We start from the raw sequence: 23,946 nt of genomic DNA, 5'->3' as shown, positions 1-23,946 counted from the left end.
TGCCCCCCATTAAGGGATGGTCTGAGCCAGCATTGCAACTTAAGGCCCTGTGTATGGAGAGGGGGCTCAGGGCAGTTAATGGTCGCTCACCTTCTGATAAACAGGGCGCCAATACTTACAACAATGGTGTGAGCTCAAGTTGAATAGACTATATACTAGTTAATTTGGAACATCGGTCCTCATTTAGGGACATGGAGGTTTTGGAGAGAGTTCAAAGTGATCATAATCCTCTCCTATTAAAGATTAATATCATGGGCCCAACCCAGCTACCAACTCCGTCCCTGTTATGTTCTATTAATGAGGTCCAGCTCTGTAACAGCATGAGTAGGGTAAAATGGGATAAGGTAGTGAATAACGAACAAACACTTACAGGAATAAGGGTCACTGTCTCTAATACTTTGGGAGAGCTACGAGCTATTACTACGCAGTCCGAGCTAAATAAAAGAATCATGAAGTCACATGAGGACCTGTTTTGTAAAATTAGAACCTTCTTTCTTAAACCAGTCAGCAGTACGACGAACCAGAAGGGTAAAGAAGCCAAATGGTATAATAAGGATTGTAGGGCTGCCTATAAAACACTGGCGGCTGCCATAAAACAGAACGATCACGCTACTGTTAAGCTTGCCCACCAGAAATATAAACCTGTATTACCTAAAGCTAAAAAGGATTGGGACGAGCAGGATAGTTAGACCTTTACCAGGCCAGCCAAGTGAGGAATGTACAGCTCTTTTGGCAGCAGGTAAAATGGGAGAGAGGGGGACAAGCCCCAGCGCCCCACAATCACGTAGCTCCGGAGGTGTGGGTTTCCCATTTTGCTAAACAATTTGCTTTGTAGGTAGAGGCGGAAAATGAGGAACCATATCGAATTCCGCCTTGCGACACCGTATTGAGTTTTGATATAAGAGAAGTTGAAATAGCGTTGGGTTCAGTCACTAGCGGAAGAGCCCATGGCCTCGATGGCGTTCCAGCTGATTTGTTCCAAAAAGATAGTGTTATCTGGCAAGAGTATATACTCTTGATAGTGAATGCAACAGCCAGTGTAGTGCCCACCCTTGATACTTGGAAGGATGCTGAGATTTTACCAATTTAAAAAAAAGGTGATCGTTTGTGCCCAGGTATTTATAGGCCAATCAGTCTTATAGATGCCATGCAAAAAGTAATAGCTAGAATGGTACTAAACAGAATACAAGATTGGATTGTTGATAAGGACATACTGACCCCATTGCAGGCAGGATTCCGCACCAATGTGAGTACGATAGACCAGGTCTTTCGGTTTGCCTTAATTTATTGGCGTGTTGTTGTGTTGGCGGGAGGCACCATTTATACCGCCTTTGTGGATTTAAAATCCGCCTTTGACTGGTGTCCCGTAACAAACTTTGGAGGGTTCTCAAGGACTTGGGTATTGCAGCTGAATTATTAACTGTTGTGGATCTCCTGCATGCAGGGAATTATGTCCAAGTCCGTTGCAGCACTCACTGTAATATTACTAACCAATTCCCAGTATCTAAAGGGGTTCGTCAAGGGTGCGTCTTGGCACCGACACTCTTTTCACTGTTTATCAATGGGGTTGTTGACTATTTTCCCACATTCCCGACAGATGCTCCATCCCTTGTGCTGGTCTAAAAATACCCATTCTTATGTTTGCAGATAATACTCTCATCATCTCAAAAACGCAGAGTGGTTTGCAGAGGGCTCTAACTAGGTTTGATGGTTTTTGCAAAGATCGCGGTCTGGTGATAAATGCAGACAAAACCAAGTATATGGTCCTCCACAAACATCGGGCCATTAAGGGAAGGGTGTGTCTCAATGATGAACTTTTGGACTAAACAGATGTTTTTAATTATCTGGGATTACGCTTGGGAACAAACTTAATTGGAAACCTCAGATAGAAACTATGGCCCTAAAACACCGCCACCTAGCTGGCGTTTTGCTGAAAGAACGTAAGACATCATTTACCTAGCCTATTTATCCATTACTTAAGATATACAATACCAAAGTTATTGCCTCTGTAATTTACGGTGCTGAACTCTGGGGTTTCGATAACCTAACGCCACCAGTTTTAGCTCAAAAACAAATTTGTGAGAAACGTTATTGGTCTCCCACAGAGCACTCCACTGAAGCCAGTTTTTTACGACTTAGGTTGCAGTAGACTGGACGAGGTTGCTAAATTTCATCCAATAGCGTATTGGCGTAGATTATGGACTACCTCCGAGCTATTGCACCATGCCACTGCCCTAAAAGACGTACGGGAATATGACACCTCATGTAAAATTAAGTGGTTACAAAATGTTAAAAAGACACTGGTTAGTATGGAAGTGCGACACTTATGGGATGACCCAGAGGGCCAACAATTTCCTTCAAAAAAGATATGAAAGGGCTAAATTGGTCCATGGTGGGGAAGAATAGTATACTAACCTCAGAGTCTAAATCACTGACGGGCAAATATTTAGAGTTTAACACCTATCCTCAATATGAGCACTTTTGGGATGTCATCCCCAAACCAAGGGACAGACGTCTTTACTTTCAATTCCGGGTGGGCTCGCTACCTGCGCTGCTCTGCGAGGCATTTAGTAAGGGCTTTTAAACCCTGAAAACACACTCGTGCCTGTGTTTTTGTTTTTTATCACCGGCAATTGGCCTTTGCGTGCGTCTTTCTAAGAAAGACAGCACACAATTGGTCCAAGGCGGGTGCATATCCCGCCTTCTCTGTCCCCTAGCCTAGGGTGCTCTGGAACGAGCAGCAGCGCCATCTGTTTCCGGTTATCTAATTGGAAACAGATGGCGGTCAGCGCTGGTCATCTTGTTTTTTTGGGTTACTTGAAGGTATGGCAGGCGTTCAACCTCTTCTCTGAGGTGCCGTCTGTTGCTGCGCACATATTCTGCACAAATTGATTTTATCACTTTCTTACTGCCAGAGCCTTTCTTCTCGGTATGTGGCAGGAGGCCGCCCACACAATACCATACAGTGCCACATAATTATATGCTACATAATTACACTGCACTCAATGCAACATACACTCCAAATACCACGCAGTGCCACATAATTACAAGCCACATAATTACTCTACTGAATACAACATACACTCCCCATAATACCACTCAATACCACATAATTACATGCCACATGATTACACTCTACTCAATGCAACCTAAATACACTCCACATAATACCACACAGTGCCACATAATTATATGCTACATAATTACACTGCAATCAATGCAACATACACTCCAAATACCGCTCAGTGCCACATAATTACACGCCACACCTACTGAATGCAACATACACTCCACAAAATACCACTCAGTGCCACATAATTAGATGCTACATAATTACACTGCACTCAATGCAACATACACTCCGAATAATACCACTCAGTGCACAAGATTACACGTCACATACACTCTACTGCAGTGGTTCCCAAACTTTTTCGACCCGTAGCTCCCTTGACCATTTGGCCATTGCCCGTGGCTCCCCACTGTTATTTTTTGGGGAGAGTGGGCAGGATGTAAGCCAGGCCTCTGGAGTACTTGCATTTTTCTCCCTGAAAATAATTGGGATAAAGCTGATGAAGGTATTAAATTCATATATATACGCAGGGTGTTTCGTATTACTAAGGAGGCGCCTCCAATAAAATATTCCTAGTTACACTTCTTTGCCCATGCCTTTTTTAGAGTACCTTCTCAAACTTTTTTTTCTCCCACTTACAGTGCTAGATAGCACCCCTATGCATGTGGGCCCCATTGCCAAAGTGTATCTGCGCTTGAAAAATATTTGCATGCACTTCCAATTCTACCCATGCAATACCTGCCAACAGACCTCTCTCAGCAGGGTGACTCACGATTTTGTAAACTCCATACACCTTTATTTTTGCTGTCTCCTCCCTAAAATTGCCTCCAAATTAATGCAAGTAAAATAAATTCCTCAGATTTTTTTTATATGTCCCTCTTTCTTGCTTCCAAATGTTGGCATTATGCTGTATATGGTGATTTACTTCCCTGTGCTCAAGGAGAGAGCAGGCCTGTCTGGAAATGTGTGTGTACTGAAAGAAATGTGTACTAGAAGTACCTTTGATTCAAGTACAAATGTCAATACTTAATAATAATTAGTTTGTTTAATAGGCTGGACAATTGTACTTTCCTGATTACTTGCATTGGTGTAAAATGCACTTGGAAAAAGACAAAACTATTAACTAATGTAAGAAAAAAAATCAGGCATCTTCCGCCTACATTGAGAGTGTTGGAACGTGGGCATCCAGTGAAATATGGAGGTCATCTCCCTCAACGTGCCATCAATTAAGCACTAGGTTTACAGCTGTAGGCATGTCACTTACAAATCATCAACATCATGATTCTAATTCTAATTAGTTTAACTGAAGCCAACAGACCCTTCAACATCTAATGCCTTAAGGTGCTTGGTGCGCGGCTCCCCAGGGAGCTACGGTGCAGTTTGGGAATCACTGCTCTACTGAATGCAACATACACTCCAAATAATACCACTCAGTGCCACATAATTACACGTCATATAATTACACTCTACTGAATGCAACATACACTCCACACAATACCACTCAGTGCCACATAATTATATGCTACATAATTACACTGTACTCAATGCACCATACGCTCCAAATACCACTCAGTGCCACATAATTACCCACCACATAATTACACTATACTGAATGCAACATAGACTCCACACAATACCATTCAGTGCCACATAATTATTTGCTACTTAATTACACTGCACTCAATGCAACACACACTCCACATAATACCACTCAGTGCCACATAATTACGCGCCACATAATTACTGAATACAACATACACTCTCCATAATACCACTCAGTGCCACATAATTACACACCACATAATTACACTCTACTCAATGCAACATAAATACACTCCACATAATACCACACGGTGCCACATAATTATATGCTACTTAATTACACTGCACTCAATGCAACATACACTTCAAATACCACTCAGTGCAGCATAATTACACACCACATAATTACACTCTACTAAATGCAACATACACTCCCCATAATACCTCTCAGTGCCACATAATTACAAACCACATAATTACACTCTACTCAATGCAACATAAATGCACTCCACATAATACCACTCAGTACCACATAATCACACATCACAATTACTCTATTCAATAATTATCCACATTTGTAAAGTGCGAACAATCACCTGTAAGGGTCTCTAGGCGCTGGGGGCTGTCGGGAAGATTAAGCAAGCTATTGCCCAGAGTCACATGGTGCTGGGCTAATCTGCCGCCGGTGCTGGGGATCGAACCCTGATCCCCAGATTCCGGAGTCAGTCGCCCTGGCCGTGGCGCCACACCTCTTCCACATATTAGCACTCAGTGCCACATATTTACAGGCCACATATTGACACTCTACTCAATGCAACATAAATACACTCCATATAATACCAATCAGTGCCACATAATTACATGCCACATATTGACACTCTACTCAATGCAACATAAATAGACTCAACATAGTACCACTCAGTACCACATAATTACACGTCACATAATTACACTCTATTCAATGCAACATAAATACACTCCACAAAATACCACTCAGTGTGACATAGTTACACGCCACATAATTACTATCTACTCCATGCAACATAAATACACTCCACATAATAGCACTCAGTGCCATATAATTACACGCCACATAATTGTACTCTACTCAATGCAACATAAATACACTCCACATAAATGCACTCTATACCACATACCACCAATCCACATAAATGCACTCCACACCATGACACAATTTCATTAAACATAATTTCACTCGACACCACAGTTCCAGGCCACACAATCCAACTCCACACATTTCCAATACACATCACATAATTACACACCAAACAACATAATACAACTCCACAACGTAGCTCCAATCCACACCATATAGTGTCACCACCTGAGCACCAAACATCATTCACCACCACCATTTTGCATCAACGCACCACCTAAGCATCACGTCAGTCTGCCCTTGGACTCTGGCATCTGTTGATTCTCCCCTAGTGTCCGTCCGCTGCTCGTGTTCTAATTAAATTACTGTTTTCCAACCTCCACTCCCACGTTATTTATGTCCCGCTCCCCCTTAACAAAAAAAATTATAACAAACAAGCATGAGAATAGACAGGAAGAAGTTGCCAGCAGTGCAAGTACAAAAAAACTAGAAAACATTATTTATGTTAAAATCTTTTTTTAATCAGGTTTTTCAGTTGTATATAACTTTGTCTTCGTTTGTATAAAGGTAACAAAAATGCTTAACACTTTTTATTATAACTTTTCAATGCACAGCAGCCACAATGCTCTACAACATAGCCAAAAGTTCTGGCTAAACACATAAGGTCCCAAAGGCGAGACCTATTGGCTATGCCAATGCTTGTAAGCTGGATGTGGCTAATTCGTGAAAAAATGACCAAAATTGCCAAGCCCATCCAATTTAATGATCTATAAAAGTAAAAAGATGTGGAAACAGATAGACCGGTATTACGCCGGCAGTCCAATATTCTAACTCTTGTTTGGCATAACCCCAACTATAAGTGGAGATTGAATCATTTCCTTACAGTATATATATATATATATATATATATATATATATATATCGTTAAACTGGCGTTTATTTGTTAAACCCCAATCCTGATTATTTATGCTTATTACGGTCGCTTATTTTCAGGGCTTTCAATTGATTAGCTCTATGAAATGTGTAGTAGATTTGTGCCATGTTTTTTAAAGAATTTTTAATTCCCTTGTGTGGTTGTAATAATATGAATTTTAATGTTTTAGTATATTTCCTGAAATGTATATGTTTTTAAACTTTTGATCAGTAATCACACTCAAAAAATATCTTTATATATTATCATGAATATTGTCCATTTTATCCCTTTTAATGGTGGGCTTGTGTGTTTCATTGTTAATTGTCTTTTGTGGTCTTAAGTGATCGAAATAAAGATATTGGTTGATTGAATAAAAAAGTAACATTAAATTTGACTTGGGCATCAAGTCGGACTTAATGTAACTAGTTGTTTGATACCCCACAGTATTAACTTTAGTAATCTCAGTCAGACGTTAGCAGGGATGCTGTGGCTGGGTCAGAACTGGGGTGGCGAATTGAGCTAAAGAATGATGATGGATTCAACCCAGATCTAATGGTGGCTGGGGGTGAGTGTCTGAAACGTTTCAGCTCTCCTTCCTTGTGTTCGCTTAGCCTGCCACTCTACACTCGCCATTGGGGCTACTAGCCTTTACCACAGTAAAATTGACAATTGCAGATTTTTGTGTTGGAACATGTACAAATGCATGTTCCACATTAGAATATTCCGCACCCTGCCTTTGGGCTCGTTATGCCTGCCTTAGGGGTGACTTGTGTATGTTACAAAGGGAAAACTTGACTTAGCCATGAGTTAAAATGGTTAAAACTGCCCTTCTACTCTGCAGTGGAAGACTAGAAGCCATATTTTACTCATGTCACACCCAGAGTGACACAATCAGCGCTGCAGTCCCTGGGGAAACCCTCTAACATACAGGCTCTAATACCAGAGTACTAGGGACTTAGAATAAGTTTGCTTATGCAAATTAGGTTTAAACCAATAAGTGCTCAGTTTACGGTCAGGACACGGGCACCAATGTCTTGTAAAGTAGGCTTCAGTGCACTTTCAGATTTGAAAAACCAGCAGCATTAGCCTAAAACTTAGGGCTGATCATACAAAAAGAAGCATCTCCTTGCAATCTGGTTTCCATGAAAGGCATTTTACTGAAGCTGCCCTCTGCAAAGAATCACACTTGGTTACCTCAGTTCACCACAGTCCCACCCCCTCCTTCCGTATACTTTTTTAACATCAATATTCTTGTTCTCAGCCTTCCATTTTCAATTGTTCCCTCCCAAATATTCTCTATTTTCTTGCCAGGCAGGACCTACAAACCCCGTGAACGCTTATTTTAGAGCTTGCTTTCATAGCAAATGGTGTTCAGTTTCAGTGCTTCAATATCGACAAGCTGAGGCCCCACCAGCTCATTCACTCAGACAAGCCCCTTTTAAGCCATTACACTTAGTAACCTTAAATGCATGTTTGAACTCTCCAAGAAGGCCAACATCGTTCGAGCCACTCTTGCATCCTGCAGCACAAATCTGGTGTTCCTAAGTGCAAACACACCTTTTTAGGTTTCGCCTGAGACCACTGTCGGTAAAAAAAATTGTTTACAAAAAAGAGAGGCTTAAATCCGGCTTCGAGCCTGCCCATTACTTACTGTTGGTTGACTGTCAGTCACCATTGCTTGCTTGCTTCTTATTAATCATTGCCTCCTGCTGCCTCATTACGCTTCAGTTTTGTCTCTGCTGTACAGCATGGGCCTAGTACAGCATCTTGATTGCAGCCAGTGTCCTTCCACTGGCTGCGTGCTCCTAAAGTACTTTTTTTTTTTTACATTGTGCCATGCACTTTATAACATGCATGCTATAGGAGCACATGGCACTCTACAGTCCGTCTCCCTCCCTTGTGTTACTTCTCTTCTCAGTTCTTGTCCAGCTGTATGTTATTGCTCTTTTTGCAGCCTCCCTCATCCCCCGCACATCTTGTGTTGCTCCTTGACTCCCTCCTTCCATTGTCTGTTGCTGCTCCCTCCCCCTGCACCTCCATTGTTTTGCTTTCCCCCTGCCTAGCTCTTGCTGTCCTTTGTTGCTCCCTCCTCCCCAAACCTCCCTCTTGTTGGTTCACCCCACCCTCCTCCTGTCTGTTGCTGCTCTCCCCCTCCTCCACCGTAAGTCCCTTGTGTTGCTTTCCCCACACCCTCCTGCTGCTGTCTGTTGCTGCTCCCTCCTCTGTTGCACTTACCTTAGGTTGCTTCCCCCACGCTCACCTACCAATGTCTGTTTCTGTGTTACGATGTGTTTTACATAAGTCGTGCCATGTATTGACCTATATGTTGCCAATGGTATGTCCCCAAACCACCCCTACTGTAATTGGTTTGTCCCAGGTCCCTGGAGGTGACATTAGAATGTTGGTGAGTGATACTGACTGGTGGAGAGAGGAGTCAGGAATAAAGGACAGCACTTTTACCTTCTTGGAGTTGTCATCTTCATTATATCACTGGCGACGATCTGTGTAAGGGGACAGATGTAGCCTGCTCCTCCCCTTTTGGTTATCGTTCCACCAGCTATTTCTTGAGGATCTTTATTCTTGTCAGCTGGACTTCCTTGGTGTTGAATTTCATCTTCATCGGTCAGCAACGCCAGCGTTGGTGGGGTACACTTCAACTATTACATCCATCGGTGAGACGTGCTCATCCCGCAGTTTGGCAAGTCCTGTGTTTTATGACCTCTGGAGACTGTGATCGGGCTCCTAGTTGGTGTCCTTGATCGTCATTTAAATTCTTCAGAGCCTTGGTTTCATCGACGCTGAGACTCTTCGAGGACAGCCTGCGTTTTTCCTGTGGTTTCGCCTCAGCTGTTTAATCGCGTCACCCTCACAGAGCGACGTCGGCTCTGGAACGCCTCTGAGGAGTTCACTTCCCGCGTCTGTTGCCAGGCTACCACGCAGTGATTCCGGAGCACCAGGACGCCTCTCACGCCCTGCGCACCAGCTCTGGTCCGGACATCGAGAGGGATGCCGTCGGAGACACGCACTCCATAGCGTGTCCAGGTACCTCGTCATTGAACTTCCCCTGAGGTGTCCAGACGACATAATTTTGAGAGGTATTTACTTATCTAAGCTGCGACGCGCACTCTTGCGTATAACCTTTTGTTCTTCAGTCGGAAGGGGTGACCTCTCTAGGGGTAACTTGGAGGAGGCTATACACTCGCAAGGGAGCTGGGACAGTGCGTTTACCTCGTTTGTGGAACTCCTGTGTTTCCTGCGTGTCAGCATTTCGGAGACACGCACGCCTCTGATTACCTACACAACTCCTAAGCAGTCGCTCCTCAGAACTATGTTACGTAGACTTTTCATCTTTGAGGGGAACTTTGGAATTCGGCAAATTTTACTTCTTGCATCGTGCCAGTGATCGGTGGCACGCACACCTCTAGCTGTGATACTCTACCTTATCTAAAGCCATCTGTTAAGTGTAGCTCACAGTTTTGGTGTTTCCGTTATATAGTGAGACTACAGCAAGCTTCATAAATTCAGCCATTTTTATGCTAAGTGTTCCCTTTCTTGCTCTATTGGGATTATATTGTGTGTCATTTTGCCAACATACATATGCCGTTCCTGCTTAGTAATTTGTGGGGGTGGCTTTTAGGCATTAGTCATTAAGCGTCTTTAGATTTCCATATATTTCTAGTCTTGTTCTGCCGTGTCCACTTAGGTACTGTGTATCCTGCCTTACTACATCATTCAGGTGCACACCTTAATCTTGACACAGTGTCTTGTTTCTCTCACGATGGCAGCCGCAAGCATGCTACAACCGACACCATTTTTGAATGAGATGGGGGAACCAACTATTCCATGGGAAGATTGGGAGAAAGTGTTTGAATCCTACCTAGTGGCAATAGGAGGGGAAAAATTCAGCGCCTTCAGGAAACAGCATATTTTACTACATAATTTGGGTTCAAATGGTAGGAAAATTTTTGAATCATTACCGGAGCCTGAGGGATAGGAAGAAGATGACGATGCCTATGACACAACGTTATCTAAATTGCGGAATCATTTTGGGGACAAAATAAACGTAGTCATGGAGAGACACAAATTTTTCAGTCGTACACAGGGCAAGCAGGAAAATGTTTCCACGTACGTTGCGGTTCTCAGAGGTTTGAGCAGATTGTGTGCTTTCAATGATCTCAATTATTCACTGATCAGAGATCAATTGGTATGCTGTACTAACAGCAAAGAAATACAAAGGAAGCTGTTGGAGAAGCAACCGGATCTCATAGAAGCTATTAAAATTGCTAAGTCGATCGAGCATACAGCAATCTGTATGAAAGAAATAAATTCGACGGAGTCCAGTGAGCAGGTTTCAGAGATAATTAATACGGAGGAAGAAGCTGATGTGTACAAAATCAGACATGATTCGGCAAAGAAGAATGAAAGTTGGCGTGGCCAGACGGCGAGCCCTGAGAATGGAAAATTCAAATGCTACCGTTGTGGAAGCAACAACCATTTGGCAAATGATCTCAACTGCCAGGCCAGGCATGCTTGGTGTAAGAAGTGCAACAAGAAAGGGCATCTTGCGAGAGTGTGTGGGTGCTTCCCGAAGACATTGGGGGGAAACCAAGTCACCACGACGCCGACACAAGTAAAGAAAATAATACTACAAGTGAATGAGAACGCGGTTCAAGAGCACCAGAGCTACCCGGTATGCGAGGTGTCTCTCGATGGGAAAAGCGTGAAGATGTTCGCTGATTCATGCTCGCCTTTCACACTAGTGAACTTTGCAGATTTTGAAGCTATCCTACAGAAAGGACAGGGTAAGCTGGATAAAGCCGATATAGCTCCCAGCGGCTAGAATAGAGATCCCATACCCACGAAGGGGATGTTTAAGTCGCTCATTTCCTTCAAAGGCAGACGAACGGTAGGAAAGGTTTACGTTGTAGAGAACGGGTCGAACCTACTGGGGTGGCAGCATCAAAGAGAGCTAGGGATCAAATTGGACCCGAATAACCCAGAACAGGTAATGGTAATAGATCTCTCAGGTCAGAGCGGGAACATTGCTAGTGAGTTTCCAGAGGTGTTTTCTGAGGACTTAGAATTGCTTAGAAACTTCCAGCACAAAATTCAGCTGAAAAAGAATGCCAAACCAGTGATCCACAAAACAAGGCCCATTCCACATCTTATGTGAGAACCGTTGAGGAAAGAACTAGATAGGTTGGAAAAACTTAACATCATTCAGCCGGTGGATTGCTCTGAATGGGTTGCCCCGATTGTGATCGCGAAAAAGGGTCGTAGTCAGGACATTTGGGTGTGCATTGATCTTCGAGATCTAAACAATAGCATATTAGTGGAAAAACATCCTTTACCCCGCATCCACGAGATGTTAAGCACCATGGGGAAGGCAAGTTACTTCACTGTCCTGGACCTCTCCATGGCATACCACCAAGTGGAGCTACATCCAGACTCCAAAAAGCTCACTGCATTCACCACACCCATGGGCACCTTCATGTTCTGTCGCATGCCGTTTGGATTGGCCTCCGCGGCATGGGTCTTTCAAAGAATTATGCAACATATTTTGAAAGGGGTACCGAAAATGCTTTGTTTCCAAGATGATGTCCTGATATATGGTGCGAGTGTGGAAGAACATGACAATGTGTTAAGACAAGTTCTGTCTAGATTCAGAAATGCAGGGCTTACACTAAAAAGAGAAAAATGTCAGTTTGGGGTGGAATCGGTGGAGTACTTAGGACATTGCATTTCAAAGGAAGGTTTCAAACCCAAACACTGCCTAGTGGAAGCTGTAAGAGACGCACCTGCACCTACAAACAAAGACGAGCTAAGGTCATTCTTAGGGTTGGCCGAGTATATGGCAAAGTATGTAGACCACTTCTCGGATCTAACGGCCAACCTGAGGGACCTCACAAAAAATAACACGCAATTTAGGTGGGCAGAGGAACATGAAACATCATTTTCAAGAGTGAAAGAAGGCATTCTGTCTGCTCCATTTTTGTGTAACTTCGAGCACAACCGCAAGACTTTCCTCACAACGGATGCTAGTGGGAAAGGGTTAGGTGCAACGCTTTCGCAAATTATTGAGGGCAAGGAGAGAATTGTCGCGTTTGCGTCAAGGTCACTTACCAAAGCGGAAAATAACCATTCTGTGGTGGAGAGAGAAGCGTTGGCTTGTTTTTGGGGTGTGAAACATTTCAGATTCTTTCTGTGGGGCATCCAATTTTGCTTGCGTACTGATCATAAACCCTTGATTTTCATGTTTAATCCTAAGAATAATTCATGTAACACTCCCCGCATAGCAAAGTGGTTGCTAGGCTTGGAAGGTTTCTGCTTCACACTCAAATATGTACCGGGGGTTCAAAATGTGGCAGCTGACTTCTTGTCTAGAAGTCCCATTGACAAAGAGGAACAATTTGAAACTCCTGAATACCCAGTTTTCCAGCTCAATTTAGACACCATAACCACGCAAGAGTGGCTAGAATGCATGAACTCTGATACCAACATGACACAGATCATTAATTACACAATACAGGGTTGGCCCGAGTCTTCAGATCAGATTAGTGCAGAGTTAAAAGCGTTCTGGGAGATCCTGTTCAGAAAGGACAAGATAGTTCCACCAGAACCCATGAGGGGTAAGATAATCGATCTTGTACATGAGGGCCACTTGGGCAGAAGCTTGACGAAGGCAAGGTTACGGGAGAGGTATTGGTTCCCCAGGATGGACTCCTTAGTAGAGGCAAAGGTGAGGAGTTGTATCACATGCTCCAACAGTGACAAATCTAGGGTAACCAGGAAGCCACCTTTGTCACCCATAGCTGTACCAGATAAACCGTGGGAGAAAGTCGCGTTAGACATCATTGGTCCTCTCAACTCCAAGGGGGACGGGAAACAGTTTGCGCTGGTTCTAATTGACTTTCACTCCCACTGGACTGTGGTCAGAATGGTCCACCAGATAACGACAGCGTCAGTAATTCAATTTTTAAAAGACACATTTGCACAAGAGGGCATACCATCCTTCATGGTGACTGATAATGGGGTTCAGTTTACGTCCCATGCCATGACGGAGTTCTTAAGTAATCTTAACATAGCGCACTTGAGAACAGCACTATACTGTCCTAGGGCGAATGGATTAGTGGAGAGGAACCGCGTGCTTAAGGGGTGCATTCAGTTGGCGGTGGTGAATAGAATGCCAGTTGAGCAAGCAATACAGGAAATGTTGTGGGCGTATCATACCACTCCTAATTCGGTCACGGGGGTTTCACCTTTTTCAGCTCTCAGAGGCAGGAAACCGGGTACCAAATTCTTCCCGTATTGGTTAGGAGGGGGATCCCACATCACAGTAGACAAACATGCTTTCAGGGACAAAGTTGATGCACATCAAAGCAAGTACAAAGCTCAGTATGACACAAAACATGGAACCAAAGTTCCGCAATGGAAAGTGGGGGACTGGGTATGCATAAGGGTACCAGAGAGGCGCGAAGGTGAAACCAAGTCTTCAAGACCTATGCGCATCAAAGTGGTGAGGAACAACACAGCCATATTAGACAATGACCAAGTGTGGAGCATGGACAGGTTAGTGAAACTGCAAGGCTCACACAGCTGGTCCGACGATCAAGTTGCAATGCCACAAAACCCGGACACCATTGGGTTACCTGTCACTCGCAGAACTCACAGAGCTCCTGGGTGGCATGAAGACTTTATTAAGTACAAGTAGAGATTGTAACTAGTCATGTTATTTTACTTTGTTGATTTTCCTTTAGGGGGAAGATGTGTTACGATGTGTTTTACATAAGTCGTGCCATGTATTGACCTATATGTTGCCAATGGTATGTCCCCAAACCACCCCTACTGTAATTGGTTTGTCCCAGGTCCCTGGAGGCGACATTAGAATGTTGGTGAGTGATACTGACTGGTGGAGAGAGGAGTCAGGAATAAAGGACAGCACTTTTACCTTCTTGGAGTTGTCATCTTCATTATATCATTCTGCTTCCTCCCTCCTCCCCCTCACCTCCCCCCACACCCTCCTGCTGCTGTCTGTTGCAGCTCCCTCCTCTGTTGCACTTCCCTTATGTTGCTTCCCCCACGCTCACCTACCTATATGTCTGTTTCTGCTTCCTTCCTCCTCCCCCGCATCTCCCTCGTGTTGCTAATCCCCTACCTTCCGGCTGCTGTCTGTTGCTGCTCCCTCCTCTGTTGCACTTCCCTTATGTTGCTTTCCCCACGCTCACCTACCAATGTCTGTTTCTGCTTCTTCCCCCGCACCTCCCTCATGTTTCTTGCCCCTCCTGCTTTTCAGGTATATTGCACAGAAGCGGTCTGCTGTGCAACATGGCTTTAAGTAAAGAAAAGAAAGCACTATGACGTGATTAACATTGGCCGGGCAATAGGTTTTAAAAAAAAATCTTTTCTTTAAGCCATGTTGCACAGCAACCCATGCTGCTGTGCATCATGCCTAAAAGAAATTGACAGAGCCAATAGAACTTGCATAGGCGAAACCTATTGGCTTTGCTGATGGTTGTTCTAACTTTCTACCATTGCATTGAAACTAATTTATTGTCTTGCCCTTCCGTCTTTTACCTTCCCTTCCAAACACCATTGTATACAGTCTTGCTTTGCTCAACCAGCAATGCCTCCCTACCCTTTGATATTCCAGTGCCATGCCCCTGGTTCCAGTCATTTGATCTCTTCACTGGTACTTCTTTTCCTAGATGCGTTTGAGTTTCACCTTCAATATTGCAGGTCTCAGATGTAACCACTGCTGGTCTCTCTGAATCTCTAGGTGCCTGCTTCTTCCGTAACCGTTTAGCACAGCCATTGTCCGTAGCTTTGTATTGTTTCTGTGCCCTTTGCAAAGAGCTTTTTGTTGATATGGTGCTGTCAGCAAAAAGATAATTGTATTCATGATTTTCTTTTTTGTGTCTAATGGATTAATGTTTGGTGATTTTGGTTTATCTTAATTGCGTGACTGAATAAGATAAGGCCCATCTGACGAGGGTTCAGCCGGTATTTGATGTGCTAAAAGGACATGAGGAGACGTGTAACGTGGGCGTTTTATTTTGTAAGGCGATCTTGCTGGAAAAGGCATGGAACTGCTTGCAGGTCTCTGCCTTGACATTTACTTTTAAAAAGTTTTAGTCAAACAGTGCCTTTTCTTCAAATTGTCAACTTCACTTCTGTGGTCAATCCTCTTTATAGGGCACATGGAATACGCTTTTGTGATCAAAATACATTTACAAAAATAACAAACACTATAGACTTATAGACTCGTGGTGGGTGATTAAGTGAGTCTGATTTTTGCAACAAAGGGATCCTGCACAATCAAGGATCATAATATAGTCATTGTCATGCTACAGAAGGTAAATTGGAGAGTGATCATCAGAGTGGGACGTTATGAGAAGGGGTTGATTTCTTTTTTCTTTAGTTAATATTTTAATAGCTACCTCTGACTCTCTCTCTCTCTCTCTCTCTATATATATATATATATATATATATATATATATATATATATATATTACCTACTGGCAGTCGCCAGTAGGTAGTTATAGTTAGGACCTATTATCCATAGGAAATCCGCAACATTCTATTCACAATAAGTCTGGCGCCAGTTGACGAATCTTCGTGAAATTTTCCAAACTTTTGGCCAGCTCTGTTCCGCTCCTTTCCTGAAAGTTTCGTGGTGATTCGTCAAGCGGGGGCTGAGAAAAAAGGGGGGTCCCAAAACGCGTTTTCCCCATGCAATTTCCCATAGGACCGGTTGACGCAGCTACAGCCCATACTACTGAACGGAATTACAGCAAATTTGGCAAAGAGGTAGTCCTCAGTTCAGACTCGTGGTGTAAATCCGTTCAGTAGTTCCTGAGAAAATTAGAGTAAAAAAGATAGATATATCTATGGCCTCGGAGGATCCGCGCACCCTAAGCGCACCTTCCCCGAACCGAGCGCGCACCCTCCCGATCACGTGCTGAATGCTAATTGGCTGTCAAGTGTCTGTCTACATTCGAAACCAGGAACTGTTGGCAGCCATTATGTGCCTCGGTAGAAGCGAGGCTGATTAAGTAAGGTAAATAAGTGTGTGAAAGATGTAAAGGGGGCAGGGTAGAAATACTCTGACCCTCTAGTGTTGCTTAGGGGGTCCCAGAAGGACCTCCTGGTGCCCCCCCTTTTTTTAACAGCGAAATGCGCGCAATGTGCGCGGTTCCTAGCGCGTTGGGTGCGCGGATCCACAAAAAATGGGGAAAAAAATTAAAAAATAAAGTTTTGAAAATATAGTTTAAAAAATATTTAAAAAAATAATATAAAACTATCTTTTAAAACATTAACAATTTTTTTTAAACCCAATAAAAACAAATATTTTTTAATTTTTAAAAAAATTAATTGAAAAAATAAGTTAAAAAAAGGTGATAAAGTATTTTTAAAAACATAATTAAATGAATTGGCACACTGAAATTGAAAAATTTAGACATTCAATGAAAATCATTAAACATCATAGCTTTAGAGATAAATTATAGATCGGAATTAGCATTTAAAAAACCTTTGAAATTCACTGAAAAAAACCATAGGTTTCATGCACGTTATAGTTAGGAATTGGCATGTAAAAAACCTTGGAAATTCACTGAAAAAACCATTGGTTTCAGGGGTGTTATAGTTAGCTGGACATTTCCCTCGTACAAAACCCTAGAAATTCCCCCGTTATAGTTAGTTCAGCTAACTATAACTCGCGCGCCCCCGCAATGCACTGCTGATGATGTCACATATTACATCACTCATAACATGGTCAGTGACATCACTGATGACATCACTGATGACAACTCACCACACTGGATTGCGGACTGCCTGTCATGGAGGTGCCTTGTACTCAAGGGGAACCAGGGGATGTGCGGCCACCAAGGACACAGTGAGGACATCTACCACATAGGTATGGGCACTGTGCCCGCAGTGCTGAGCCCTCCACCGCCCGTGTCTGCAGCCTAAAGTGAATGTAAAGGAATCAGGTGGGGAGGTCACCAGGGCTGCACGTCTGAGAGCTACCGGCACTTGGTGGCCAGCAGCAGCTATTTTTTTTTTTTTTTTTTGAAACCGTTTATTGCAATCTCAAATAGTTACAGGTATGGGCCTACAATCATCTGGCCGGCCGCTAGAGTGGCAGAAGCATATGACATACATACAGAAAAATCTCTTGGTGGTGCAAAAAGGGTAAATCAGGAGATGTCAGCAGTGCAGGCCACATAACTCCAAACCCACAATACGGTTTCCTTTTGTCGAAACACAACAACACAAAAAACCACACCCGCAAGGCAACCCGCAATCCCAAGTGACAGCACGCGCTCCTTAAGTGGGGGACCCCAACCAATCGCCAAACTCTGAAGAGGGGAATGAGAACAGATCAGGGACTGGGGAACCACGTGCCCATGGCTGGGGGAGGGGGTCGGCTAGGGGGACGGAGCTGGTGAGGCAGCCGGCAGCAGTGGCGGCTCGCAGATATCCCCGCGATAGGCGTTCCAGGGGCCCCAGATTTTCACCCACGCCCCAGGCTTACCCCTCGCAACATACACCACCTTTTCACGAAACATACACCAATCCATGTGTTCTTTCCAGGCCGACACCGCCGGGGGCCTCTGGGATCCCCACAATTGAGCAATGTCACGCTTAGCTATCATGTATCCCAGAGTCACCCACCGCGTCTGCGGAACCGAGTAGTCGGTTGGCTCCCACACATTCAGCAAGCATCTCCTCGCTTCAGGCAACAGCGCGACACGCGTAACCACTCGCAGGACCTCGTGCACACCACGCCAGAATCGCTCCACCTTTGGGCATTCCCACAGAATATGCAAGAAAGTTGCCAAAGCACCACAGCCACGCTTACACAGTCCATCCTCAGCAAAGCCCATACGTAAAAGCCTTGGCCCCGTCACGTAAACCCGGTGGAGGATCTTAAGCTGGACAAAGCGAAGGCGAGCCGGGATGGCCACCTCCTTCGGAGAGGCCACCGCGGAAATCCAGTCCTCGTCATCCAATTCCAGCCCATCAGCAACCCAGGCCTCGCGGAGGCCAGTCAGCAGGCCCGATCGGTCGTTGATCAGTTTTTTATATATAAGGGAGATCGTGCTGTCTGGGACATGGCCATCCAGCACTCTGTCCTCTAGGGGGGAAGACTCCGGAATGGACGCGACATCCGGGAAGACGGAGCCCAGCGCGTGGCGGACTTGTAAGTACCGAAAGTACTCACTGCCTTGCAGCTGAAACTCCGTCTGCAGCGTCTCGAAAGTTTTGAATCCCCCCCTCGTCCAGAGATCTCCCACGGTGCTGATACCGATCGTGTCCCACTTCTCGAAGCCCTTCGAGGTCCACAGGGAGCCCAACCTCGCAGACGCATAGAGCGGTGACGCCCGGGTCAAACGGTCCTTCCACCCCATAGCTGCGTTAGCCGCGTGCCATACACGCACCATGACACGCGTCGGTCCCGTCAGGCGAGGGTCCGGCGCGCCAGAATAGAGCGCTCGATTGTAGTCGCCACCGGGCAGGAGCATCTTGTCCATTTCAAATGCCGGGTTCAGGGCGGGCCCGTAAAGGCCATGATTAATCGCAGCTAGCTGGGAGGCCCAGTAATACCGTTTAATATCCGGGAGGGCGACCCCCCCATCGTACCACGGAAGCGTCAATTTAGCCAAGGCAATACGTGGCCTCCCATCCCAGAACAGGCGACGCTGCAAACTCTCCACCTCTCGGAAGTAGCGCGCCGGGACCAAGTCCATAGTGTTCTGGAGAGCGTACAGAAAGCGCGGCAACGACATCATCTTAAACAAGGCCGCTCGGCCGAGCGGCGAAAGCGGCAGACGCCGCCAACGCACCACGTCCTCCCTCAAGCGCTGGAGGGGGGGTAGCAAATTCCGCTCGTAGCGGGCCTCCGGGTCCAGAGTAATATATATACCCAGGTACCGAAACCCCTGGGAAGCAATCTGGATCGGACAGTCCCGTGGTAGGACCGGAGCCTCCCCGGCAAGCACATATACACAGGATTTCCCCCAGTTGATGACGAGGCCTGAGTTGCGACCGAATGAGCGCAAAACATCAACTAGGACGATCAGTGATTTACGCGGGGAGGCGAGATATAGAAGGATATCATCAGCGTAGAGAGACACACGGTCCTCATGCTCGGGGGTCCAGCGGAGACCACGGATGGAAGGGTGCCACCGCAGCCACTCCGCCAGGGGCTCCAGGGCCAGTGCAAACAGGAGAGGCGACAGGGGGCAACCCTGTCGCGTGCCCCGTCCCAGTGCGAATGGAGCCGAGACTCGTCCATTCACCACCACCTGCGCCAATGGGCCGGAATACAACAACTTGACCCAGCCGATGAAGCCCGGTCCGAAGCCAAACTTCGCCAGCATCGCCCAAATGTATGGCCACTCGAGCGTATCAAACGCCATGGTGGCGTCCAAGGACGCCAAGATGGCCGGCTCCCGCACGAACGGGACACGCGCGAGCACCCCGTGCAAGCGTCGCAGATTAAGGGCCGTGTTACGATGGGGTATGAAGCCGGACTGGTCTTGGTGGACCAAATCGCCCACCACGCCGACCAGCCGATTGGCCAGCACCTTGGCGAGGATTTTGGGCTCCGCGTTCAAGAGCGAGATGGGCCTATAGGATGTGACCCGCTCACGGGGTCTCCCCTCCTTGTGGATCACCACGATCGTGGCCAGACGCTGGTCCGGCGGAAGGGAACCCCGCGAGCGGGCCGCGAGGAACATCGCGCGCAGGTGGGGCGCCAGTACATCCGGTCGCAGCTTATACAGCTCGATAGGGATGCCATTGGGGCCCATGGCCTTGCCAGATGCGACCGAGCGGATAGCAAGGGCAATTTCGTCCGAGGTGGGAGGAGCGTCCAGCGAATCCCTGTCCTCCACCGAAAGGGAGGGCAGCGCGATGTCCCGAAGCAGGGCATGGGAATCCTCCTCCGAGCAGGGAGAAACCGGGGAATACACCTCGCGGAAATAATCCGCGAAGCAGGAGACAATGGCGTCCGGCTCGGTGACACACACACCATCCATCCTCTCGATCAACGGAACCACACGACTCGCTCTCTCCTTTTTGTCCAACCACGCAATCAATTTACCAGCCTTATCACCCACATCATACAGTCGCCCCTGTTGCTCCCTACTGAGGCCCCTGGCCGCCTCCGTGACGAGGGCCCTATAGGCCGCCTGCTTGAGGTGTAGAACATGCAATGTGGCATCCGTCACCCCGCTCCCCAGGTCACCCTCTAGTTCAGTAATTTCGGCCTCCACCCGGGTTACCTCCTCCCGCTCGCGCCTCCGGGCATGGGAGATAAGTGAGAGGGCCTCCCCCCTGAGAACTATCTTAAAAGCCTCCCAAAGGGAGATAGCCGAAGGGACAGACCCCACATTCTCCTCAAAGTACCGCTGCAAGGATTTGATCAATTCTGCTCGAATCGTGGGGTCGCGCAGGTACCAGGCATTGATTGGGGCTACCCTGCCCTCCCCCCTCGGGAAGACATCAAAGTGCAACAGTAATGGGGAGTGATCTGAAATACCCCGCGCCAAATGGCGCACCTCTCCCACTCTCCCAGCATAGGCCGCAGGGACAAGGACATAATCAAGCCGCGAGAGGCTACCATGGGCACCCGAGTGGAAGGTGTATTGCAGCTGCGCGGGATGCTTTAGTCGCCAGCAATCCACCAATCCTAGTGTATCTAATAGGCCGGACAGCCACGCCTGTGCCCGGGGGAGGTCCCTGGGGTGATGACGATCCATAGACCCAGAAGCCACCGCATTGAAGTCTCCCCCAACTACCAGAAGCCCACCCGGGAGGTCAAGGAGGAGGCGCCCCAGGTCCGCAAACGTGGTAGATTGCAACCCCGGCGGAACGTACACTGATACAAAAACGACCACTTTGCCCTCCATTCTACCCACCAAGACAGTGTAACGTCCCCTCTCATCATGGCGCACCTCATCAATCTCCAATGGGAGCGAGTTCTTAATCATGATGCCCACCCCCCGCGAGCCCGAGGTGAAGCCCGAATGGGCCGCCAAGCGATAGCCTCGCCGATTCATGGCATGAAAGGAATTACCGATAAGGTGTGTCTCCTGCAGGAAGACCACATCTGGTGAAATCCGTTTCAGATACTGCAGGACCACACCACGCTTAATCCTATCCCCCAGTCCGTTAACGTTCCATGATAACACAGTCAAATCCCTACCCCCCATCATACATGGAAGCCATCAGTCGTCCCCCAAAGAGCATCTCAAAAACAACAATACAGTAAAGGGTTCGCCTTGCGGTGCAAACAAACAACACTCCACCCCCGCCCACCCATCCCAACAGAACTCCCCCCTCCCTGCACCCCTGCATGAGCCCAGACAGCCCCCCCAAAGTGCAGTGTGCCTGTCGCCCCATAGATGAAAAACTAACTAGTCCCCCAGAGGAGGAGGGAAAGCCCCCAATGGACCCCGCACGACCTCCATAGGAGGGGAACATACACGGTCAGTGAATGGTAACAGGAATGTTGTCCAGAGCAAGGCCTACTATTCACCCCTCAGTTCTGATCCGGCGAGCCCTCCCCGCCAACCGCACCCCCCCCACCCCCCCGGCCCCGATCCCCAGGCAGAGTATCCAACCAGTCCCCAGCCGCCTCGGGACGGTCAAAAAAGTGCGTGCGACCATCCACCTCCACCCTCAGCTTAGCTGGAAAAAGCATTGAGTACTTAAGGTTCAGGTCCCGTAGGCGACGTTTAACTCCGAGGAAACTCAGTCTCTGCTTTTGGACTGTCGGAGTAAAGTCAGGGTAGAAATTCACGTCCATATTATCGAGCTTGACCGGTCCCTGTAGCCTGGAAGTCTGCAGGATAGCGTCTCTGTCCCGAAAGTTAAAAATCCGGGCAATGAGAGGCCGCGGCGGGGCTCCGGCCTTAGGTCTTCCTCCGGGGACCCTGTGAGCACGTTCCACCGCAAAAAGTTTACTCAGCCCCCGGGGCTGGAGACGGGTGAGGATCAGGTCTTCCACAAACAAATCTGCCGCCTCCTCCTCCCGTCCCTCCGGCACCCCGACAATGCGAACGTTGTTCCTCCGGGCCCGACCCTCGGCGTCCTCCAATCGACGGTCCATCAGGGCGCTCGCCTGGCCAAGCCGGTGCACCTCCTTTTGAAGGGCCGCCACGTCTGTAGTGAGACTCGAGGTGGTGTGGGCCAGGGAATCGACCCGGTCATTTGTTTTAGACAAGTCGGCTCTCACCAGGCCCACATCCACCAGGGCCGAGTCTATCTTCTGCGCCAGAGTATCAAAGCGCTGGTCCACCGAGGCCTTCATCTCGGCAATGGCGCCCATGACGTCCCGGAGGGTCAGATCCGCGGGCTGAGCAGACGCCTCAGCCGGGCCCGCGGGGGATGTACGCTGTGCCTCTGGGGATCCCTTCTGGAGGGTGTAGCGGTCCATACTGTTTGACTGAAGTGCCGGGCCACGGCGGGTCGATTTCACCTTTGCCCGGTCGCCATCTTGCTTTGTGGACATGTCGCACTCCCAAAGTCGTGCCAATCTCCTCAAAAGGGCCGATAAACCAGTTCACGGGTTCCGGGGGGGGGTGACCACTGGACCGCAGGACAACTCACAGCCGGCGGGTCAGCCGGGCACCGGGACAAGGCCACACCACCGCACCCCGCTCCGCAACCCTACCTCGCTTGAGGGCAAGGAGGGCGCAAAAGCGAAAGTGAAAGCGCGGGGTACGCGAGTCGCCCAGCCCTGCCCGCCGCTGTTGTTCGCTTTGTCCCCGGATCGCCCCACAACTCCAATCTGGGGGGCCGGCGCGGAGAAGGCCGCAATCTTCGAGCGGTGCTCCCACCAGTATCCGGGGTCCGATTCGAAAACGGAAAACGGGTGCCGCCTCAGCTCGGGTACACAGACACAGTCCCCTCGTCAAAGAAAGGATATAATCAGGATTAATTCAGGAGGTCGCGGAGGTCCTCGGGAGCTTCGCACCTACGCGGCCATCTTGGTTGCGCGCTAGGCTCCTCCTCCAGCAGCAGCTATTTTGGCAGTAAAGGGACACTTTGCTGGGAATGTGAACACTCTGCGTTATAACAAATATTTTAACATTTGACGGTGGTAAAGCTGTTCATATTTTATTGGACTGTGGTGATTTGCTAAAGCTATATTAAGGTTTTTAGTTTGGAATTTGGTGAGACAAAGAACAAGCAGAAAGCATTTCTGGTATTTTACTGACCTCTTCTTTTCATTTTCTATCAAGACAGTAAATCGAGGCATTTGAACAGAAAAAAAGTCCCTAAGCGAAAGCAGAC

General features: G+C 47.2%; 1 protein-coding gene across 2 annotated transcripts in view; it reads left to right on the top strand.

Moving 5' to 3' along the window:
• WDR11 (WD repeat domain 11) overlaps positions 1-23,946 on the top strand; it is a 671,833-nt gene that overhangs the window by 171,596 nt on the left and 476,291 nt on the right. The gene's annotated exons all lie outside the window — the stretch shown is intronic.

Source organism: Triturus cristatus, chromosome 1_2 (assembly GCF_964204655.1).
Source record: "Triturus cristatus chromosome 1_2, aTriCri1.1, whole genome shotgun sequence".
NCBI lineage: Eukaryota > Metazoa > Chordata > Amphibia > Caudata > Salamandridae > Triturus > Triturus cristatus.
The sequence above is the reverse complement of the archived record's forward strand: the minus strand, read 5'-3'. Positions and strand labels throughout refer to the sequence as shown.